We start from the raw sequence: 18,769 nt of genomic DNA on the forward strand, positions 1-18,769 counted from the left end.
TATTTCCCATTGAATCCTATGGGCTTCACAGCCCATAGGAATCAATAGGAAATACCGATTCGGTATTTACAGAATCGGTAAATACCGAATATTAAGGATTCGGTATTTCAACATCTGGAAATACCTACATCTCCCCCCTTCATATTTACCGATTCATAAATACCGAATCGGTAAAGTTACAGTGATTAGGATTGAGATTCAATAAGGACTCCCTACCGTAGGAGATAATAGAAATGGTGCCAAGACTAATTAATCTGCTGTCCGCCAAGGCCGCGTCATGGTCGCGGACGGGCGCAAACGGGCAGGACTCTGTTATGACTCCGGCACAGGTCCGGCACGTCCGCTGGTCACGTCCGCTGCGCGGAGACATGTCCGTCCCCTTTTATGCGCAGCTAGAGCACGTCAGAGCGCTTGCACACACTCAATATGGCCGCCGTGAATGTTTAACCCGGGACCAACTACTCAGCGTCAATACTCGGCTGAGAGTGGCCCAGGCAGCGAAGAGGTGGGGAGAGGTATCAGCAGTTAAAAGATTTTTAAATCAAGCAAATTAACAAGTGAGTTAAAAATCACGAAAATAACAGAACAGTAGAACCTCCCGGATTCCGCCTCAGGAGGGACACAAACACACAGCTTAATCGAGCGCAGGGCTCAAAGACGCCCCTTTTATGCGCAGCTAGAGCGCGTCAGAGCGCTTGCACACACTCAATATGGCCGCCGTGAATGTTTAACCCGGGACCAACTACTCAGCGTCAATACTCGGCTGAGAGTGGCCCAGGCAGCGAAGAGGTGGGGAGAGGTATCAGCAGTTAAAAGCTTTTTAAATCAAGCAAATTAACAAGTGAGTTAAAAATCACGAAAATAACAGAACAGCAAAACCTCCCGGCTTCCGCCTCAGGAGGGACACAAACACACAGCTTAATCGAGCGCAGGGCTCAAAGACGCCCCTTTTATGCGCAGTTAGAGCGCGTCAGAGCGCTTGCACACACTCAATATGGCCGCCGTGAATGTTTAACCCGGGACCAACTACTCAGCGTCAATACTCGGCTGAGAGTGGCCCAGGCAGCGAAGAGGTGGGGAGAGGTATCAGCAGTTAAAAGCTTTTTAAATCAAGCAAATTAACAAGTGAGTTAAAAATCACGAAAATAACAGAACAGCAAAACCTCCCGGCTTCCGCCTCAGGAGGGACACAAACACACAGCTTAATCGAGCGCAGGGCTCAAAGACACCCCTTTTATGCGCAGCTAGAGCGCGTCAGAGCGCTTGCACACACTCAATATGGCCGCCATGAATGTTTAACCCGGGACCAAATACTCAGCGTCAATACTCGGCTGAGAGTGGCCCAGGCAGCGAAGAGGTGGGGAGAGGTATCAGCAGTTAAAAGCTTTTTAAATCAAGCAAATTAACAAGTGAGTTAAAAATCACGAAAATAACAGAACAGCAAAACCTCCCAGCTTCCGCCTCAGGAGGGACACAAACACACAGCTTAATCGAGCGCAGTGCTCAAAGACGCCCCTTTTATGACTGACTGAGTTATTTTTAGAGCGCTCCTATGCCGAGGCGTCTTGGCGCTGTGAGACAGAGAGATAGAGGTGGCAGAGTTATGGTAGCCCAAAGAGCCAGGTTTTCAGCTCTTTCCTAAACTTGGCTAAGCTCTTTTCGGAACGGAGTGAGGATGGTAGACTGTTCCAGAGCTTAGGGACTTGATGGGAAAAGGATCTGCCGCCCCAACGGACTCTCTTGATCCTGGAGGTGTGAAGTAGATTTTGGGAACTGGATCTAAGTGAGCGCTCAGGAACATATGGGGAGAGAAGGTTGGAGAGCTGTTTAGCGGTCTGTCCATATAGGGATTTGTGGGCCAAACACAAGACCTTGAATTGGATTCTTTTCCTAACTGGGAGCCAGTGTAGTTCGCTTATTGCTTTTGAGGTCGGGTGTCGTTTAGGAAGATTAAGCAGAACTCTGGCCGCCGCGTTTTGGATGGACTGGAGTCGGTTAAGTTGTTTTTCGCCGGCACCTATGTATAGGGCATTGCAATAGTCTACCCTAGACATAATCAGAGCACCTACGACAGTTTTCCTCAGGGCGAATGGGATGTAAGGCAAGATTTTTCTAAGAACCTTTAGTGTGAAGAAGCAGGACGAAGTGACCTGGTTAATTTGGGCTGTGCAAGAGAGGTCCTTGTCCATTATGAAACCAAGGTTTCTGACCTTGTTTGCCGGGGTGGGACAAACGCCGGCTTCTGGGGGCCACCAGAGATCGTTCCAAACGGAAGGTTTTTGGCCAAACTCAATCACCTCCGTTTTTTCGGTGTTGAGTTTGAGGAAATGAGAGTTCATCCATGCCTTGACGTCTGACAGACAGTTTCTGAAACTGGTGGCAGTGGCTTCTACAGACTGAGCCATTGAGATCACCAGTTGCGTGTCATCAGCGTATGAAACTAAATGTAGGCCATGGGATTTAATCAGTGCGGCTAGGGGTGTGACATACAGATTAAAAAGGGTTGGTGACAAAGCCGACCCCTGGGGAACTCCGCAGGGCAGGAGGAATTCCTCGGACAAAAATCTGTCCCAGTGGATTTGGTGGATGCGTGCCTGCAGAAAGGTCTGGAGCAGTTTTAGGGCGGTATGTGAGATGCCCAGCGTTATTATTCTATTCAAAAGGACATCGTGGTTCACGGTGTCAAACGCCGCAGTCAAATCTAGTAAGATCAGAGCGGCTCTGCCTCCTTTATCCATGGATTGACGAATGTCATCAGATGCAATGATCAGGGCAGTTTCTGTTGACTGACAAGCCCTGAAGCCATGCTGCGTGGGGTCTAATAGATGGTTGTCCTCAAGGTGTTTTGTTAGTTCCTGATTCATTGCATTTTCTAGAATTTTGGCAGGTAGGGGCAAGCATGATATAGGGCGGTAATTCTTGGGTTCCTTGGGGTCGAGAGACTCCTTTTTGAGTATAGGCCTGATGCACGCCTTCCTCCAGCTGCTGGGGCATTGTCCGGAGTATATTGCAGTATTAAGAAGGGGGGTTAAGGCTTGACTAATGGTCTCAGGGACCATATGTAAGACATAAGGGGGGCATGGGTCCAGTGGCGAGCCAGACTTAGTTTGAAGAAGCAGCGTGGCAACATGGTCACAGCTGAGCTGGGAAAATCTGGGAAATTCCGGAATTGGTGTCTGTGGATCTGAATCATGGGGGACCGTTTCGCACGGGGGTAGTGATTGAAGGTCATTATACACTGAATGAACTTTCAGTTGAAAGAATTGGGCAATGTTTTCCACAAATTCTTGGTGAGGATGGAATGCGATTTCTCTTGGACTTTTAGCTAAGTGAGTCGCGGTTTTAAATAGTTCCTTTGAGGAGTTTGAGGACTCTTGGATTTTCTTAGTGAAGAAAATGGTCTTAGCTTGCTCTATAGTGAGCTTGTATTCATGTAAGGCAGCCGTGTACACCTTTTTGGACTGAGGGTTGTAATCGTTTCGCCAAATTCTCTCGGCCCTCCTGCATTTCAATTTGATCAATTTAACCTCTGGGGTGTACCATTGTGCGGTTGCGCAGCGGATCTTGTTTTTTTTTTAATTCTTCCGGGGCTAACTTGTCTATTGCTTGTAAGAGCCAGGAGTTAAATTTGTGGGCACCATCATTACTGCCAGAGCTGACGTTGATGGGTGCGTCCTTGCTAAGAAGGGTTGCTAATGAAATAGCTTCTAGTTTTTTCCATGGACGGAATTTATTCGGAAGTACAAGGTGTTTTCTCCTTGCATTGGACAGCGTGATTACTAGGGTAAAATGTATGGCGGCATGATCAGACCAAGGAAGGGGTGTTTATGCGCAGCTAGAGCGCGTCAGAGCGCTTGCACACACTCAATATGGCCGCCGTGAATGTTTAACCCGGGACCAACTACTCAGTGTCAATACTCGGCTGAGAGTGGCCCTGGCAGCGAAGAGGTGGGGAGAGGTATCAGCAGTTAAAAGCTTTTTAAATCAAGCAAATTAACAAGTGAGTTAAAAATCACGAAAATAACAGAACAGCAAAACCTCCCGGCTTCCGCCTCAGGAGGGACACAAACACACAGCTTAATCGAGCACAGGGCTCAAAGATGCCCCTTTTATGCGCAGCTAGAGCGCGTCAGAGCTCTTGCACACACTCAATATGGCCGCCGTGAATGTTTAACCCAGGACCAACTACTCAGCGTCAATACTCGGCTGAGAGTGGCCCAGGCAGCGAAGAGGTGGGGAGAGTTATCAGCAGTTAAAAGCTTTTTAAATCAAGCAAATTAACAAGTGAGTTAAAAATCACGAAAATAACAGAACAGCAAAACCTCCCGGCTTCCGCCTCAGGAGGGACACAAACACACAGTTTCTTAGACACCATAGGGCACACCCACATGTCAGCTGCGTTCCCAAGCTCTCTAGGGTCAGAACGCTTGAAATCCACTATGCCAGAGTAACTCCTAATGGCAATGACTCATAATGTACTCCTCATGATCAGAATATATAGCTCATCATAAGTAGTGACTATATTGTCTTTCACCCAGTTCTTTAGTTCTTTTACTTAGACATATACAAAATCAACCCAGGAATGTTGTGAATCTTTGTGTGTGTCCTGGAACTTCTTTTGGTTCTCCTCAGGGGTAAGCCAAAATGTCTGCCCTAGAGAATCCTTCTTGCGAGTGTATGAGTCGGCTACCCACTCTTCTAGAGTCAACCGTGTATATCTGTCACCATTGGAGGTACTAACTCCCACTGTAAGGGCCCCTAGTGCTGTTGGTCTACCCTGTGCATTCTCAATGCCCTTTCATAGGACGCTCGTCAGGCGAGCCATTGGTCAATATCATCTCCCACTACAAAGATAGTCACAATACCTTTGGACAAGTTATGGATGTAGGGCCCCTCTATAGACACCTCTCCTTTTTTCCAGTACTATAGTTGTCAGTTTGGCCTGCAGCATCTTCGCTTATTGCTTGCAGCTGAGCTCCATCAGATGAATAGCTAACTCCGAAGGACTTATGCTGGCCGAGCTTGCATTGCTTCCAGCCCTGGAGGGTTCACCAAAAATGCATTTTGAGACAGGTGGTTCTCTGCCCTTTCTTCCTCTAGGATTTCCTAAATTTTTTCATCCTCAGAAGAAATCTGTGCTCGTCCGAACTCTTTGATGGACCTGGGGCATTTTCGTTGTTTGCCTTCCAAGTATTCAGGCTATCTTCAGCTTCCTTTCCCTGAATGGGGCCTTCATCTTCTCTACTGTAAGGGTAGCCAGATCCAAATCCATATTCCCTTTAACATAAGTTGCAAATATTGGACTCAAAGTTATTTTCAAAAAAGAAAATTCAAAATCACCCATTCAAAGATTTGATGTCAATTAAAACTGTTAAATTAGTTTAGGCTGTCAGTTAAATTGAGGGTTATTAATTAAGAAAATGTAATAGCTGAGTGGCAGTGCCAAATTCAAATTCTAGATCCCACAGTTTAATACTAATGTGATAAAGTGAATTATTACTTGGATGGTAGTCCACCACAAGTAAGAAGGTCACTATCTTGTCACTATCTTGTTAGATCAAGTTTAAGGTTTCAGTTAGATAAACATGAGCTCAACCCCTGGTAACTGTGGCACAGAGCAGGCAAGCTGGACTTAAGAAAATGTGCAAATCATGCAGAAGTACTAAAACAATTATAAGTAAAAAAACAAACAATAAAATCCTATTTCAATTTATAAAAATAGAGAATTATTTAATGAGCAAAACAACACAATTCCTACAAGTGGAATTGTAGATATGAATTTTAAAACATGTAAGTAAAAATAGAAAAAAAAAGCGCAGAGCTCCAATGGTAGTTAATTGTCACAGTAGACTGGGACCTAGGTATGATTTCAGGCCGACTGTTATGGAATGTTGGTCGGGTACACCAACAGGTTCGAACAGGTCGAAGGTTTTACTTTAGTACTCTTTTTTATGGAAGTCAAGAGCAAGACAGCAGGCTGTATCCGAGGAGATCATCACAATGTTTGATAAGTGTTGGACGAGGTACTAATGAAGCTGCTGGTTTTGGCAGGAAAATCTCAAAGCTGGAGTAATAAAAATGTTGTGCCCAAGGATCACCTCTTACCATTCGAATACCTTTAGTGCCTTCAACCAGGCAAGATTTTTGCCTTTAGACTTAGGGCTTGATTATGATGGCAGAAGGTCCACCACAACAGCCTGTTGGTGGCAGGCCCTCCACCATCGCAATGCGAATTTCACCCTGCGATATTATGATGGCGAAGGAAGCATTGGGGAAGCGTGGCGGTTGGAAAGACCAACCACCACGGTTCCGACAGGCGGTCCTTTTCTGACCTATTCAATCCTAATAGCGTGGAGTTCACACCTCTATTATTTGATATCCAAATTTAATACCCACTTTTTGTGTTGCTCTAGGCAATATGTTTGGCGTGCAACCCTGAAATGCGGTCCGCCCATAGTTATACTATATTCAAATGCGTCATTGAAGATATAATAATTACTTCTAAATGGACGTAGATATATATATGGAGTTTAGATAAGTTAACAACTTTAAAAGTAAAAATATTGACATATAAAAACTACAAAGAACTACCAATAGTCCTTCTTCTTTTCCTGTGTGCCGATTCCCCTGGTATATCGGACGCATTGTCCTACGTAATAACAAAGGCGACTAAATAAATTTGAATTTTTATTCACACCGGGATTCAATTATTCAATCAGTACATCTACGAACGTGTATAAATAGCGCGTTTTTGCATTGCTGCCCGCATCCTTTTTCGCACGCGGATGGCGGCGTCCCTTACACAGAATCACGATTACAACAAACTTAGTCGTTTTAACGCTTTTTTCAAAAATACTCAGTCTCTTTTTCTATTGTTTGATATTTAGAGCCCTATGATACAGAAGATGGCCATATCTTATAAAGACGTTTCTTTAATCAACCCCTAGAGGGAGCTCCGTTTCAGCGTAGACTATTTTTTAGCATCAGGTAATTGGGCATTGTCGCTTGTTTATTTACGACAACATCTATGTAATACCAGTTTACTCTAACTTCGGTATTTATTCATGTCTGTTATCCATATAGGTTTTCAAATACATCATTTGATCACCGAATATTGTTTTAATCTGCCTGATTTATCGCATCGAAAAATACCAGTGACTTTGGATTATATCTTCTAGATATCTCAGGTATATATCCAGATCAATCCGTTGTGGATGCCCTTGCCCTATTTTTTGGTCTTATGTTTCTTGATAAAGACACTTTTCTACACCATCTGGGTTGACAGTTCTTTATGTCACTTCTATTTAGGAAATTAACCTCGTTAGCAATAATTCGGGGAAAAAAAGTCTGGACACGTAACTATTCGATCCGGTATTTAGATGTTTACCTGAGGGCAAAGAAACATCGCACTGGTAAATCCCTCCATCTCCTAATAAACTATGTAATAGATAAAATGCGTAAACTAGGCATATAAATAGATTGCTAGTTAGGATGATATATATATTTTTTCTAGATATTTCATGTATTCAGATCAAGCGAATAGAAGAAGAAGCCCTCGCACTCTGAATATTATATTCTATATCCTTTTACAAATCCGTACGCCTTTGATGCAAAATACAAGTAAGTTTATGCATGTAATTTTCTACTGTTTGTGTAGGGCATCCTTGTGCTTTAACGATGTACAGCTAAACTATCTCTTGGTACAAACGAATACGGTTTTGCGAGGCGATATGTGGACCTGTACTACCCCCATATTTTGCCAGTTTGAATATGTATATTTTACACAAATATAAACATCCCTCTCCCAAAATATATAGAATAAATAAGCGAAGTAAATAGGGATCAATTCACTATTACTATTGCCTTTTCCTTTTTCCTTCTTCTGTCTATCCCTTCTAGCATTTTTCTGTTCAGGACTAACTGTCCGGATGCTCTGAATAACGATGGTTCTCTGTTATGTTTTTTATGTCCATGAATGTTATTAGAAATTCTGTTTTTGTACTGGAAAAGTGTAAATATGAAACATCACTAAATCTGTTCTGTCTATAGATAAAGGAATCATGTTATAAACGAATGACTAGTCCTAAAAATGAGTATCAATCTTAAAATGGACCAGGATTAATTTAGCTGTTGTCAGAAAAAAAGATGTATAACTTTAATGCTGTTGTTTAAAAGATTTGACAATGTCTACAGGTGGTTTTTAATTGTATGATATATTTTATATGATTAGAGTGTAAACAGTTTAAAAACCTTTTTGACATATTGTTTTTATTTTTTTAGTTGTTTGTTCTTTTTGTTTGGTGGAAAATGACGGCCTCCTGATGAAGGATGTGGCCGAAACGCGCGTAGTGTTCCAACTCACCACATTGCCAACGTCAATAGTCCTAGTACCAACTAGTCATTTGATATTGATTTGTGTGTTTTTTTCTGTATAGTTTTCCTTTATTTGTTATTGATTACTCTAAGTTGAAAATGATATCAAATACATTTATAAAATGATAAAAATATGAAAGAATAAATAGAACATATATTTTTACAACAAACTAGCTAGATATTATGTGTTTTTTCATGTTTGTGTGTACAGTTTTGTATTCCACCTTATAGGAAATGGCATATAAGAAATAATTTGTTTGCTACATTTCTCTTTTTTTCACAAATGTTCATTGATAGAATGAGACATGAAGTAATTTTATGGCTTACTGTTTTCATCTTGGAAACAGGGAGGGGTCACAAAATATTCAGCACAGATGACACTATTTTTTCATGTTGATTTTCAATTTAAGCAAGGTACACAGGGGTTGTTTGGTTAGGAATACAGGCTTATTTTAGTAGAAGCACATAGCTGAACACTATTGCTTTTTGTGTTTTTTGTAAACTATTGTTTTTTTATAAATCATTGGTGGTCTGCAGGAGGTGGCAAGCGGCACATTTTGGTTTCGAATTTGTCATGAAGGTGGGTTTTAGATTTGAGTAGGGCAAGTAGATGAATGAATGATGAGAAGGTCGCAGATGTAAAGCACAGTTTTTGCGATGCTTTAGTGGGGAATTATTGGTAGCAGTCCTTGGTTTAGTTTAGTATAGGAATAATGAGGCATAGCACTATGGCAGTAATAGTATCTTTTCACTTTTTGTTTTTTTGGTACGATATCACTTGGCACGAGAGGATCATGGGATTTTTTTTTTAAAAGCAGGAAACTTTCACAAATGAGAAAGGTTCAAACACCGAGACTCAGAAGGTAGCGGGATGTTTGTTTAGTGGCAGGTAAATATATGTTATTTTGGATTGAGATGCGTGGACGAGTGGTATATATGGGGACATTTTGGTTGTTGGGCAGGGTGAACAGATTTTAGTTAAATGTTTATGTAAACACAACGTTGAAACACGAGTGAATAATTCTGTTTGTTTTGTGAAATAAAATCTTTTATTAATGTCGGCATGATGCATTTTGGTATAATATTTTGCATAACATGAACGAATTGATAATTTTGCTGATGCAATCGAATTTGAGTATGTCCATGATGATACTGACGACATGTCCATTATTATAGTTACGCCTGAAGAAGGACGCCTAAGCCCGAAATGCATTGGGCTTTTAACTGCTAAATTATTCTATGAAGAGCAGGGAATTATAACATGCTCGAGGAAAGCCTTTTGGCACCTGTTGAAACTATGGAATAAAAACAAGATGGAAACTTTATTACTGACTGGATGAAGTTTTGAACAAAAAGATAAACACTGAGAAAAGTTGATGTCAATGGATTCATGTCGGACTTTTGGGCTGTGCATCCTGACTCTCCCTTGGCCTGCACAGGTGGGAGCCTGTTTATAGGTCCTTTTCTGACCGCCTGTCGGAGCAGCAACATTGCCCAGCATTGCAGCGGTGCCTGCCATTGGGATTATAATATCCCTTTCCGCTGGTGGTTTAGTGGCAGTCAACCTGCCATGAAAAGGTAGGCAGAAGCAGATTTGGGGGCCCGTAGCAGGCAAAGGCACTTGGGGGCCCTCCATACCCCTACACTATGTGGCAGGCACCGCATGGTGCCTGCCATGTAGTGCAGAGAAATGCAAGTGGCTTTTTTTTTGCATTGCGGCGGGGGCTTCTGACCGCATCCCCACCACAATGCAAAGTATAGGTGATGCGACCGCCGTGGTGGCGGTCACATTGCAATTTGGAATGTGTGGAGGCCACCTCATAGGCTCCCGGTCCCAAATCTGAAATAATGGTGGACGGACTAAAGTCTGTCCGCCATCGTAATGAGCCCCTTAGTCTCTTTTTTGAGCTTTGGAAGCCTCGAGTGGGGCAAGGCTGTGGGCTGTATACGCAGAGGCCTCCAAGAGCCTGCATATCTTCTCGACAAACCACGTGGAATCAGATTTGCTGCTGCAGATAGGCATTTGAGCAGGGGAGACCTGTTTCTTCAACCCAGCGACAACACACCTTGGGTGGATAGGCTTGGCATGGTACTCCAGGTCCTCCAGAGGTCATAGAGTTCAGACATATTCTAAGTCCCTGGGTTTCAGGGATGTTAGGAAAAGTCCAGCTAAACACAGCCAATGACCGGTCCCAGGACCTCGAACTGCAGTTAGGGAGTCAAGACAAACTACAGCCAGAGCCTCCAGCTGGGTCCAGGTCAGGTCCACTTGATACTGGTCATCTGGACACTTCACAAAAGGCCTCTGACATCTTGTTGTCATCCTGTAGCTTACACAGGAGGTCAGCCAACTGACCCTTGGAGTCCACCTCTTAGTCCTGGGTGTAAGAAAATGCATCTTTTTGCATGACACCCCCTCCCCCCCCATTTTATTCTGGATTGATGCTTCTGCTTTTTGGACCCTTTACACAGGGGCAGTGCTGACCAGGCCCTAGTGCATGTGTGCTGTACCCATGGAAATGTGTCAGATTGGTTAAAATCATGACATATTGTACGTATTTGTTAGCCCCTAGTATAAGATATTCTGTGTGTCCATGACCTGTAAGTTAACTGTCACTAGTGGAATGCAGCACTTATTGTGCCACCACTAAAGTGGCCATTTATAGCATGACCCTAGCCAACCACAGTAGCCTAGCTGGGCAGTTCTAAAACTGCACTTTCAATATTTTAAAATAACCCTTTTCACAGGACTAAACCTACCCTTTAAATTGTATTAAGTCATCCTTAAAGTAGGCCTCACCTGCCCTAATGTAGGGTACGTAGTTTTTAATAGTAGGCCTTATGTATTGAATATTATTATATGTCTGCACAGTTAAAAAGCCCCAAACTCATTTTTCGCTGCAGCAAGCCTGGCTGTCCCACAGAACACCCTGGGTTACTTTATTACACTTAATAAAGCTTATATTTCAAACACTCCTTTTTATAGTTAATCAAAATCCAACTGAATGCCAAAGTCAAATATTGTCTAAGTATTTCAGAAATAGTGAGTTTAGAAAGTCATGGTGTTTCTGCCTAAAGCCTCTAGTAATCTTTTGAGTTAATCCCCAATTATTGCTTGTCAGCCCGTTGGCCCCATGCAAGGAGGTATGAAAGGCTCCAAGGAAAGTGAACAAAAGGGTCTTGAGCGAGAGGAGGTGTGACCTCCTCCTGGCAGTATAGCCTGGGGGATGTGCCCACTAACTGTACGAGCTTCAAAGGGGCATCTCCTGTCACACGCAGAAGTAACTTACACCTAGGACAGCCCTTTCCATTGTCCAAATAGTCAGGATGGCATCAATCCCAGTGGGGTAAACTTGTTTCAAAATTGGTTTGCATGGGGTGTTTTTAATTTCCCTAGACACACCTCAATAGTGTGTCCAGAGCTATGCCCTGGGTTGTAAGGTTCTGCCGTGTTTGATTTTGGCAGAACAGTGCACAGTGTGATTGTTTGGGGCCAAACCCCCAGGAAATTATATAAAAATTTAGGGTTGCCCCCAGGAACTGTCTCTATTAGTCAGACTGTCTCCCCTCCCCACAAGCTAGTGCCAGGCATAAATCTGGCACCCCAGGGTACCTTTTTCAGAACCCAACTGGGCCTGTGGAAGAAAGAAGAATGACTACACCTGCTGCTGAGTTGTGGGGAGAGACCCCAAGGGTAGGACCTGCTCACACTTGTACCTAGGACATAGAAGTGGACTTTGTGGATCCGTTGGCTGACTTCCTGCTTACCTAATGGTCCATAAAAGATGCAAGGGCACAGTTCCAACTGGAGTGGCTTCATTGAGGTCACTGTAGAACAGCACTCAACCACCAATGAGACCTTCCTGGGTCGAATTATGGGCTTCACCCACTCTGATCTTCCCATTATTGACGCTGACTCTGATGTAGGTAGTTCACGGTCTGCCTTAACTTTTGACTTGGACCCCATCTAGCGATTGCAGGTTGCACTTTTAGAAGCTATTATGACTTTAAACGTATAAAAATCATGTCTCTTGTACGCTACATCCAATTTATGTTGGTTTGGTGTATATTTCTTCATTAAAGTTTACTCTATTTTTATAAATTGGAGTGGGGGTTATATTGTTTTGTAATTTTACTTTTATTGAGACCTTAGTGGACCTGGTATGGAATTGTGACATTATTTTTTCGTGAGGAAGTTCACACCCTCTCCAACTAATAATTCACTTTCTCTCATTGGGTACAAGTGGGAGCAGGCCCAGCTCTTTAGGTCTACTCACAGGTCGCAAACCACTGGTGCAGTCATTCTGCTCATCCCCAGGTCCAGTAGTGTTATCAGGAGGATGCCAGAGGATATCACATTTGTGCCTTGCACTAGCTTGTGGCTATGGTAACTCCTGGTCCCTCCCTGACCAATAGAGTAAAGGTTTGCAGGAGTCACCCTACCTACATTTGCAGCAGTTCCTGTGTATTACAAATAATCCTGCAGAGCTCTTCATTCACTCAATTCAAGATGGAGCAACCCATTTCCCCTTGTGCAGAGCCTGTGTACTCACCCAGAGGCGTGACCAGGGTAATGAGTATCTCCTCCTTCTTGGTCCCTCCAAGCCAGTTCTGGGTTCAGCTTCAGCCTCACTGGGTTTGGTGCCTGCCTGATAGGATAAAAAAAACTCTGCTGTAGTCAACTGATATTTGCTTATGATAGGTGAGATGTCTTAGAAGTAAACTAAGTTCTTGGGCACTGCCCAACTAGTTTTCCTGCCAGAGGAACATGACACCTTCCCACACACAGGACTTTATCTCTGCTCTGAAAGCAGTTTTCACACATCATCAAGACCATTCATCAGGTAGATGACAGGAGGCTAATGAAAATGATGCCCTAGGAGCTTCAGGCAGGGAAAGTGACATTTTCTAAAAGTCACTTTTCTTTGACATTTATAACAAATCTGACTTCACCATCAAGTTGGGTTTTTAATGAACATTGTATATATTCCTTACCTTATTTTCTTAGTAGTTCCCTAGCCTAAAATAGAAGAATTTGTATTTAATATTGCTTTCCAATGTTTCTCAGTGGGTCAGCCAGCCTTCGTACTGTGAGAACATCTTTGGGGGTTAGTCACTGTAAGGATATGTTAACTTCAGATTTATACATGTCCTACTTTTAACTACTATGCACCCTCTTGTGAGGTACAAGGCTTACATAGGGGTGATTTAATATTATTTAAAAGAGAGGTTTCCACCTGTTAAAAGGATTTATTTTAACAGGTTGGGTTGCAAATGTAAAACTGCAGCAGCCATGTGATGGTGATAGGTCATGCTTGCCTTATTTACCTAGTCACGTTAGTGGATGGCACAGTAGTGCAATAGTCCATAGACGACTTTCAAAGGCATGGGTGTAATTTAGGCCCATATACTATGGCATTATACAAAAGTTAAATATGCCAATTATGGTTTTAGACAATGTAGACATGTTCTATTGGTTAAATCGCAGGCACTGGGACCTGGTTAGCAGTTTCCCAGTGCACAGTCAAAAGCCAGCAGCATCGGGCCACAAAAATTGTGTGGACCCCGTAAAAAGAGGCAGTTTCTCACAATGTGGTATTTTACTACTGCCTCCTCATTTCCTCAGTTACTTCCTCCATATTCCAAAATACAATTTGTCTTTTTTAGTGAATTGATTGATTTATCTATGCTTTATCTTGATCACTTAGGACCTCTTTAGAGCCACCAGCTAACAACCCGAAAAATTGAATCTCCATTAATTATATCTCACTCTTTAGATCAAACCCACTTACACGCAGTCGTCAGTTAATTGTTTTACAAAGGCAACACCTGTATTAATTTTGTTTGACTGCACCATTTATAACATTACCTAGAAGCTCTAATTGCTTGTCTTTGGATCTTAGAGATACAAGCCGAGATTCCTGAGGCTGGTTTACAGTGTCATGGGTGGAAAATGTGTTTCTGATATCATGATTGACAGTGGAGCAGGCTCTCCACACCACTGGAGTCAAGCTATCCAGGCTGATGAAGGCTGATAGCCAGAAACCGGTCCTTGGATGCTTGATTCCGGTCTGGGAAAGACATGGCTTGGTAGTTCGGACTGGACTGTTCCCATGAGGCACAGGGTCAGAGCTGATTTGCATATAGCCAGTGTCTAACCCAGGGTGGTGTGGAGTGCAAAAAAACGATGGATTTAGGCCCAGATCCTTGTACTGGGGTGAATGTATGACATTGTTCTACATTCTGTCCATCAACTGTGTTTTTTGCAATTTTCACCCCGAGTGGGCTGGGTATGCTCAGACGTGAGTCCCAGGCTCTCCACACCACTGGAGTCAAGCTATCCAGGCTGATGAAGGCTGATAGCCAGAAACCGGTCCTTGGATGCTTGATTCTGGTCTGGGAAAGACATGGCTTGGTAGTTCGGACTGGACTGTTCCCATGAGGCACAGGGTCAGAGCTGATTTGCATATAGCCAGTGTCTAACCCAGGGTGGTGTGGAGTGCAAAAAAACGATGGATTTAGGCCCAGATCCTTGTACTGGGGTGAATGTATGACATTGTTCTACATTCTGTCCATCAACTGTGTTTTTTGACAGTGGAGCAGTGGCATATCTTGCAAGAGATGTATACCCATGTGGGAGGGATGGGCGGAAAAGGAAAGCGAGAAGGCTGAATGTGTTTTTTAACGATGGAGTCTTTTATTTTTAAAACAACTCAAACTGAGGATATTAGGATTCTTTCCTTAACTACGCTCTCTTAAGTTTACTTTGTTAACTTCTTCTTTCTTCTGTTCACTTATAGGGAGGGTGTCACCCGAAGGCTCAAAAATAAGAAAGGAGCAGCGGTAAGTAAAAGCACCACACCGAATGAATGGTAAGTCGGGGTCTAACTATGGTACTCTTCATGAGACGGAAAAAAAGAAAAGGAATTCTTTTCTTCCCTAGTTCTCACGGGGATTCCCCTATTCTTGGGGCAATAGAGTTGAGTTTTGGGTTTCCTTTTCCCTTTTAAGAGAGAAAATTACTGCTAGTCCACCAGAGCTCCCTCCAACTAAGGACTTTTTAGCTAGGTCTTCCCCTAAAGAAAAACTAAAGACGTATAGCCAGTCAGGTCATTCGTAATTCTGTTCAAATTTCCAGTGTCAGGGCTTTCTATCCCCGAGTGTTTTCCCCCGTCATACCCGTGCAATAAAAGAAACAATGCTCAAAGGAGAGTTGTGGTGGGGAAAGCAAAGAAAAATACCAATGTATTCCCCTCCCCACCCCACCCAGCTGCTTGCACCCTCCCTTACCTGATTATTGTCCCAACCCCCCTGAACCCTCTCTGGTCCTCTTCCCTGTTACGTACCTGCGTCTGCCACAACTCTCCTGAGTTGAGGAGGCTCATACACCTCCTCCATGGGAAACCACCACTCCTCGTCCACACATCTGAAGCCTCATTGGGGTCGGCGTCCTCTAGCTTCAGGCTGGATGGTTCTTGCTCTCGACATCTTACGGCACCCTGCTGGTGTGGTCCTCCCTTTCGGTGTCCTTTGGAACCCTGCTGGGGTGGTTGTCCCTTTCGGATTCCTCCATCACGCGCAGGTTCCACACTCCACTCCTTCCGGTCTCCGCGTTCTTCCAATGATGAGAGCCTTTTAATCTTGATGCCCCCCTTCTGATTGTTCCTGCGGCTTGTAGCCTCACCCCTGTGGAGGACAAGGAAAGTCCATTCTTCCTATCAATGCCTCCTCTCTAACCCTAGTCTTTCTTTTCTTTTCAAAGATCAAGCGTGAGAGACAGGAAGACGGCGAGGGAAACAGCGGTGAACTATCAGAAGTAGGGGGGTTCATAAGAGTCCAACGGAGATATTCCACATCCCCCTTCCCTACCTTTCTTGCCTGCAAGAAACAATTCTTGAGGGTTTCGGGACAGATAATCCAAATTGGTTTGTTCCGTTCCTTTCCTATGACATGTTTGAAATCGGAAGGGTTGTAGGGCAAGGTACCATCTTAAAATCCATTCCTTACTACCCTTATTGTGAGCTATCCACTCTAGTGGGGTGTGCTCTGCATATAAGGTTAATTATCTACTCTCAAGATAATAAGGTAGGAATTCAATGGCCCATTTATTGGCTCAGGCTTCCTTTTCCACTACTGCATAACTCTTTTCTCTGGGATACAATTTGCAGCTGATGCAATAATGGGTCACTTATCTCCCTTACTATCCTGCTGTGACAAAACTGCCCCCAGACCATTTTTAGAGGCATCTGTTTGTAAGATAAATGGCTTGGAATAATCAGGGCTAATCAAAACAGGTTTAGAGGTGAGTATTTGTGTTGAGAGTCTGAAGGTGTGTAAGACTTCAGGAGAAGGTTGGTGGAGTTCTACCTCATTTTTAATGGATTTCTTTAGGAGATCCGTCAGTGGGCCTGCCACTTGTTAAAACAATTGAATAAAGCGTATATATTATCCTAGTATGCCTAAACAAGCCCTTAGATCTATTTTTGTTTGGGAAAGGGTATTCAGGCGTGGCCGCAATTTTTTGTTCGTGAGGTTTAATATATCCCTTCCCCAAAAGGAAACCCAGGTATTTTACTGACTTAGCAGCCAAAGTGCTTTTGGTAGGATTGATTTTTAATCCATTATTTCCTAATTCTTGGATGACCTTGATCAGATGGTCTAGGTTTTGAACCAGAGATGTATTACGGATAACAATATAATAGACATAGGCCACCGCATATTGTTCACAGGGTTCAAGTATAGTGTTCATTAGTCATTGAAAGGTCTCTGGTGTCCTGTGCAGCACAAAGGGTTGCACATTGAAATTTTATAACCCCCCTGAGACGGAGAAGGCAGTTTTTTTTTGTCTTGTTGTCTTAAGGGTATTTGCTAGAAGCCTTTGCACAAATCAAGAGTTCTGATGTATTTGGCCTCTCCCAGACTTTCTATCATCTCATCTACACGTGGGAGAGGATAGGAGTCAAACTGGGAGATTTTGATTAACCTCCCTAAAGTCTCTGCAAAACCGAAAGGAACCATCAGGTTTTCGGACGAATACTATAGGATAATTCCACTCAATAGTGGAGGGTACAATTATCCCCATGTCTGCGTTTGTTGAACCTCCTGCTCAATGAGGCCTCCTCCTGCTTCAGGTATACAATAGGGTCGCAGCTGTATCTTTTTCCCTGGGAGGGTATGTATAGCATCTTCTAACACTGCTGTTCTCCCAGGGATTAAGGCAAAGATGCCCTGAAAAGATTGTAACTGGGTTAATAATTCATGCTTGAGATGAGAGGGTAACTAAGGGTTAATACTTTGCTCACATAGGGGTAGGGGCTCTTTTATTTCCCCTAATAATACTGGCAAAGGCCCTTCACATTTTCAATGTATTAATATGGAAAACTTGGGAGGTGTTTTTCACTGGATCCATTTCAAGACAATAGGTCACTGGGGTTACCTTTTCTATGAACTTATATGGCTCCTGCCATTGCAGGAATAGTTTGTGATTAGAGGAAGCCATCATCAGTAAAACTAAGCCTCCAAGCTCAAGACTGTTCCTGAGTTCGTTTATCATATTGTCTCTTCTGTGAGTCTTGGCCTGTTCTAGGTTATTTTTTACAATGTTTCGGATTTGAATCAAATGGGTCTTCAGACTGATTACATAGTCTAATAAGAGCTTCGCTCCATATTTTTCTTCTTCCCACTCCTCTTTAGCCATATCCAACAGAGTATGTGGTTGTCGGCCATAGAGAAGCTCAAATGGAGAGTAACCCATAGTTTTTTGCTCCTTGCGTCTGATGGTAAACAACGCTAAAGGTAACATGTCCTCCCACTTCCTGGTCTCTAAGTCTAAAATTTTTTTGTGTGGTGTTTAGAGTGGCGTTGTGGTGTTAAACCAGACCATCCATTTGGAGATGACATGCAGCTGTTCAGATGAGTTTAATTTTAATTTGTTGACAAAACCTGTTTCATGTGCTTAGAAAGGAAAGGGGTCCCCTGATCCGTTAGGATTTCTCGGGGAAATCCTACCCTAGAAAACATGTTGATCATTGCCTTAGCTACTTGGGTGGTGTTAGAATGTTTTAGAGCTACTGCTTCTAGAAAACGGGTGGTGTAATCAACCAAGACCAATACATATCTGTACCCACTGTCAGAGGGTAGAAGGGGTCTGATTATGTCCATGCCAACCTGAGAAAAAGGTCCCTCTATCTCTGGCAAAGGTCTTAATGGTCCTGCTATTTTTCTGACAGATATGGCACTCCTTGCAATATTTCTTGATCTGTTTATATATTCCAGGCCAGTAAATGTTTTCTAATATTGATTTTTCTGTTTTCTCAACACCAAAATGAACTCCAAATAAACGACTGTGTACTAGAAATAAAACCGTTTCTCTAAAAGGTTGGGGTACTAATAACTG

The sequence above is a fragment of the Lissotriton helveticus genome, chromosome 6 (assembly GCF_964261635.1).
Source record: "Lissotriton helveticus chromosome 6, aLisHel1.1, whole genome shotgun sequence".
Classification (NCBI taxonomy): Eukaryota; Metazoa; Chordata; class Amphibia; order Caudata; family Salamandridae; genus Lissotriton; species Lissotriton helveticus.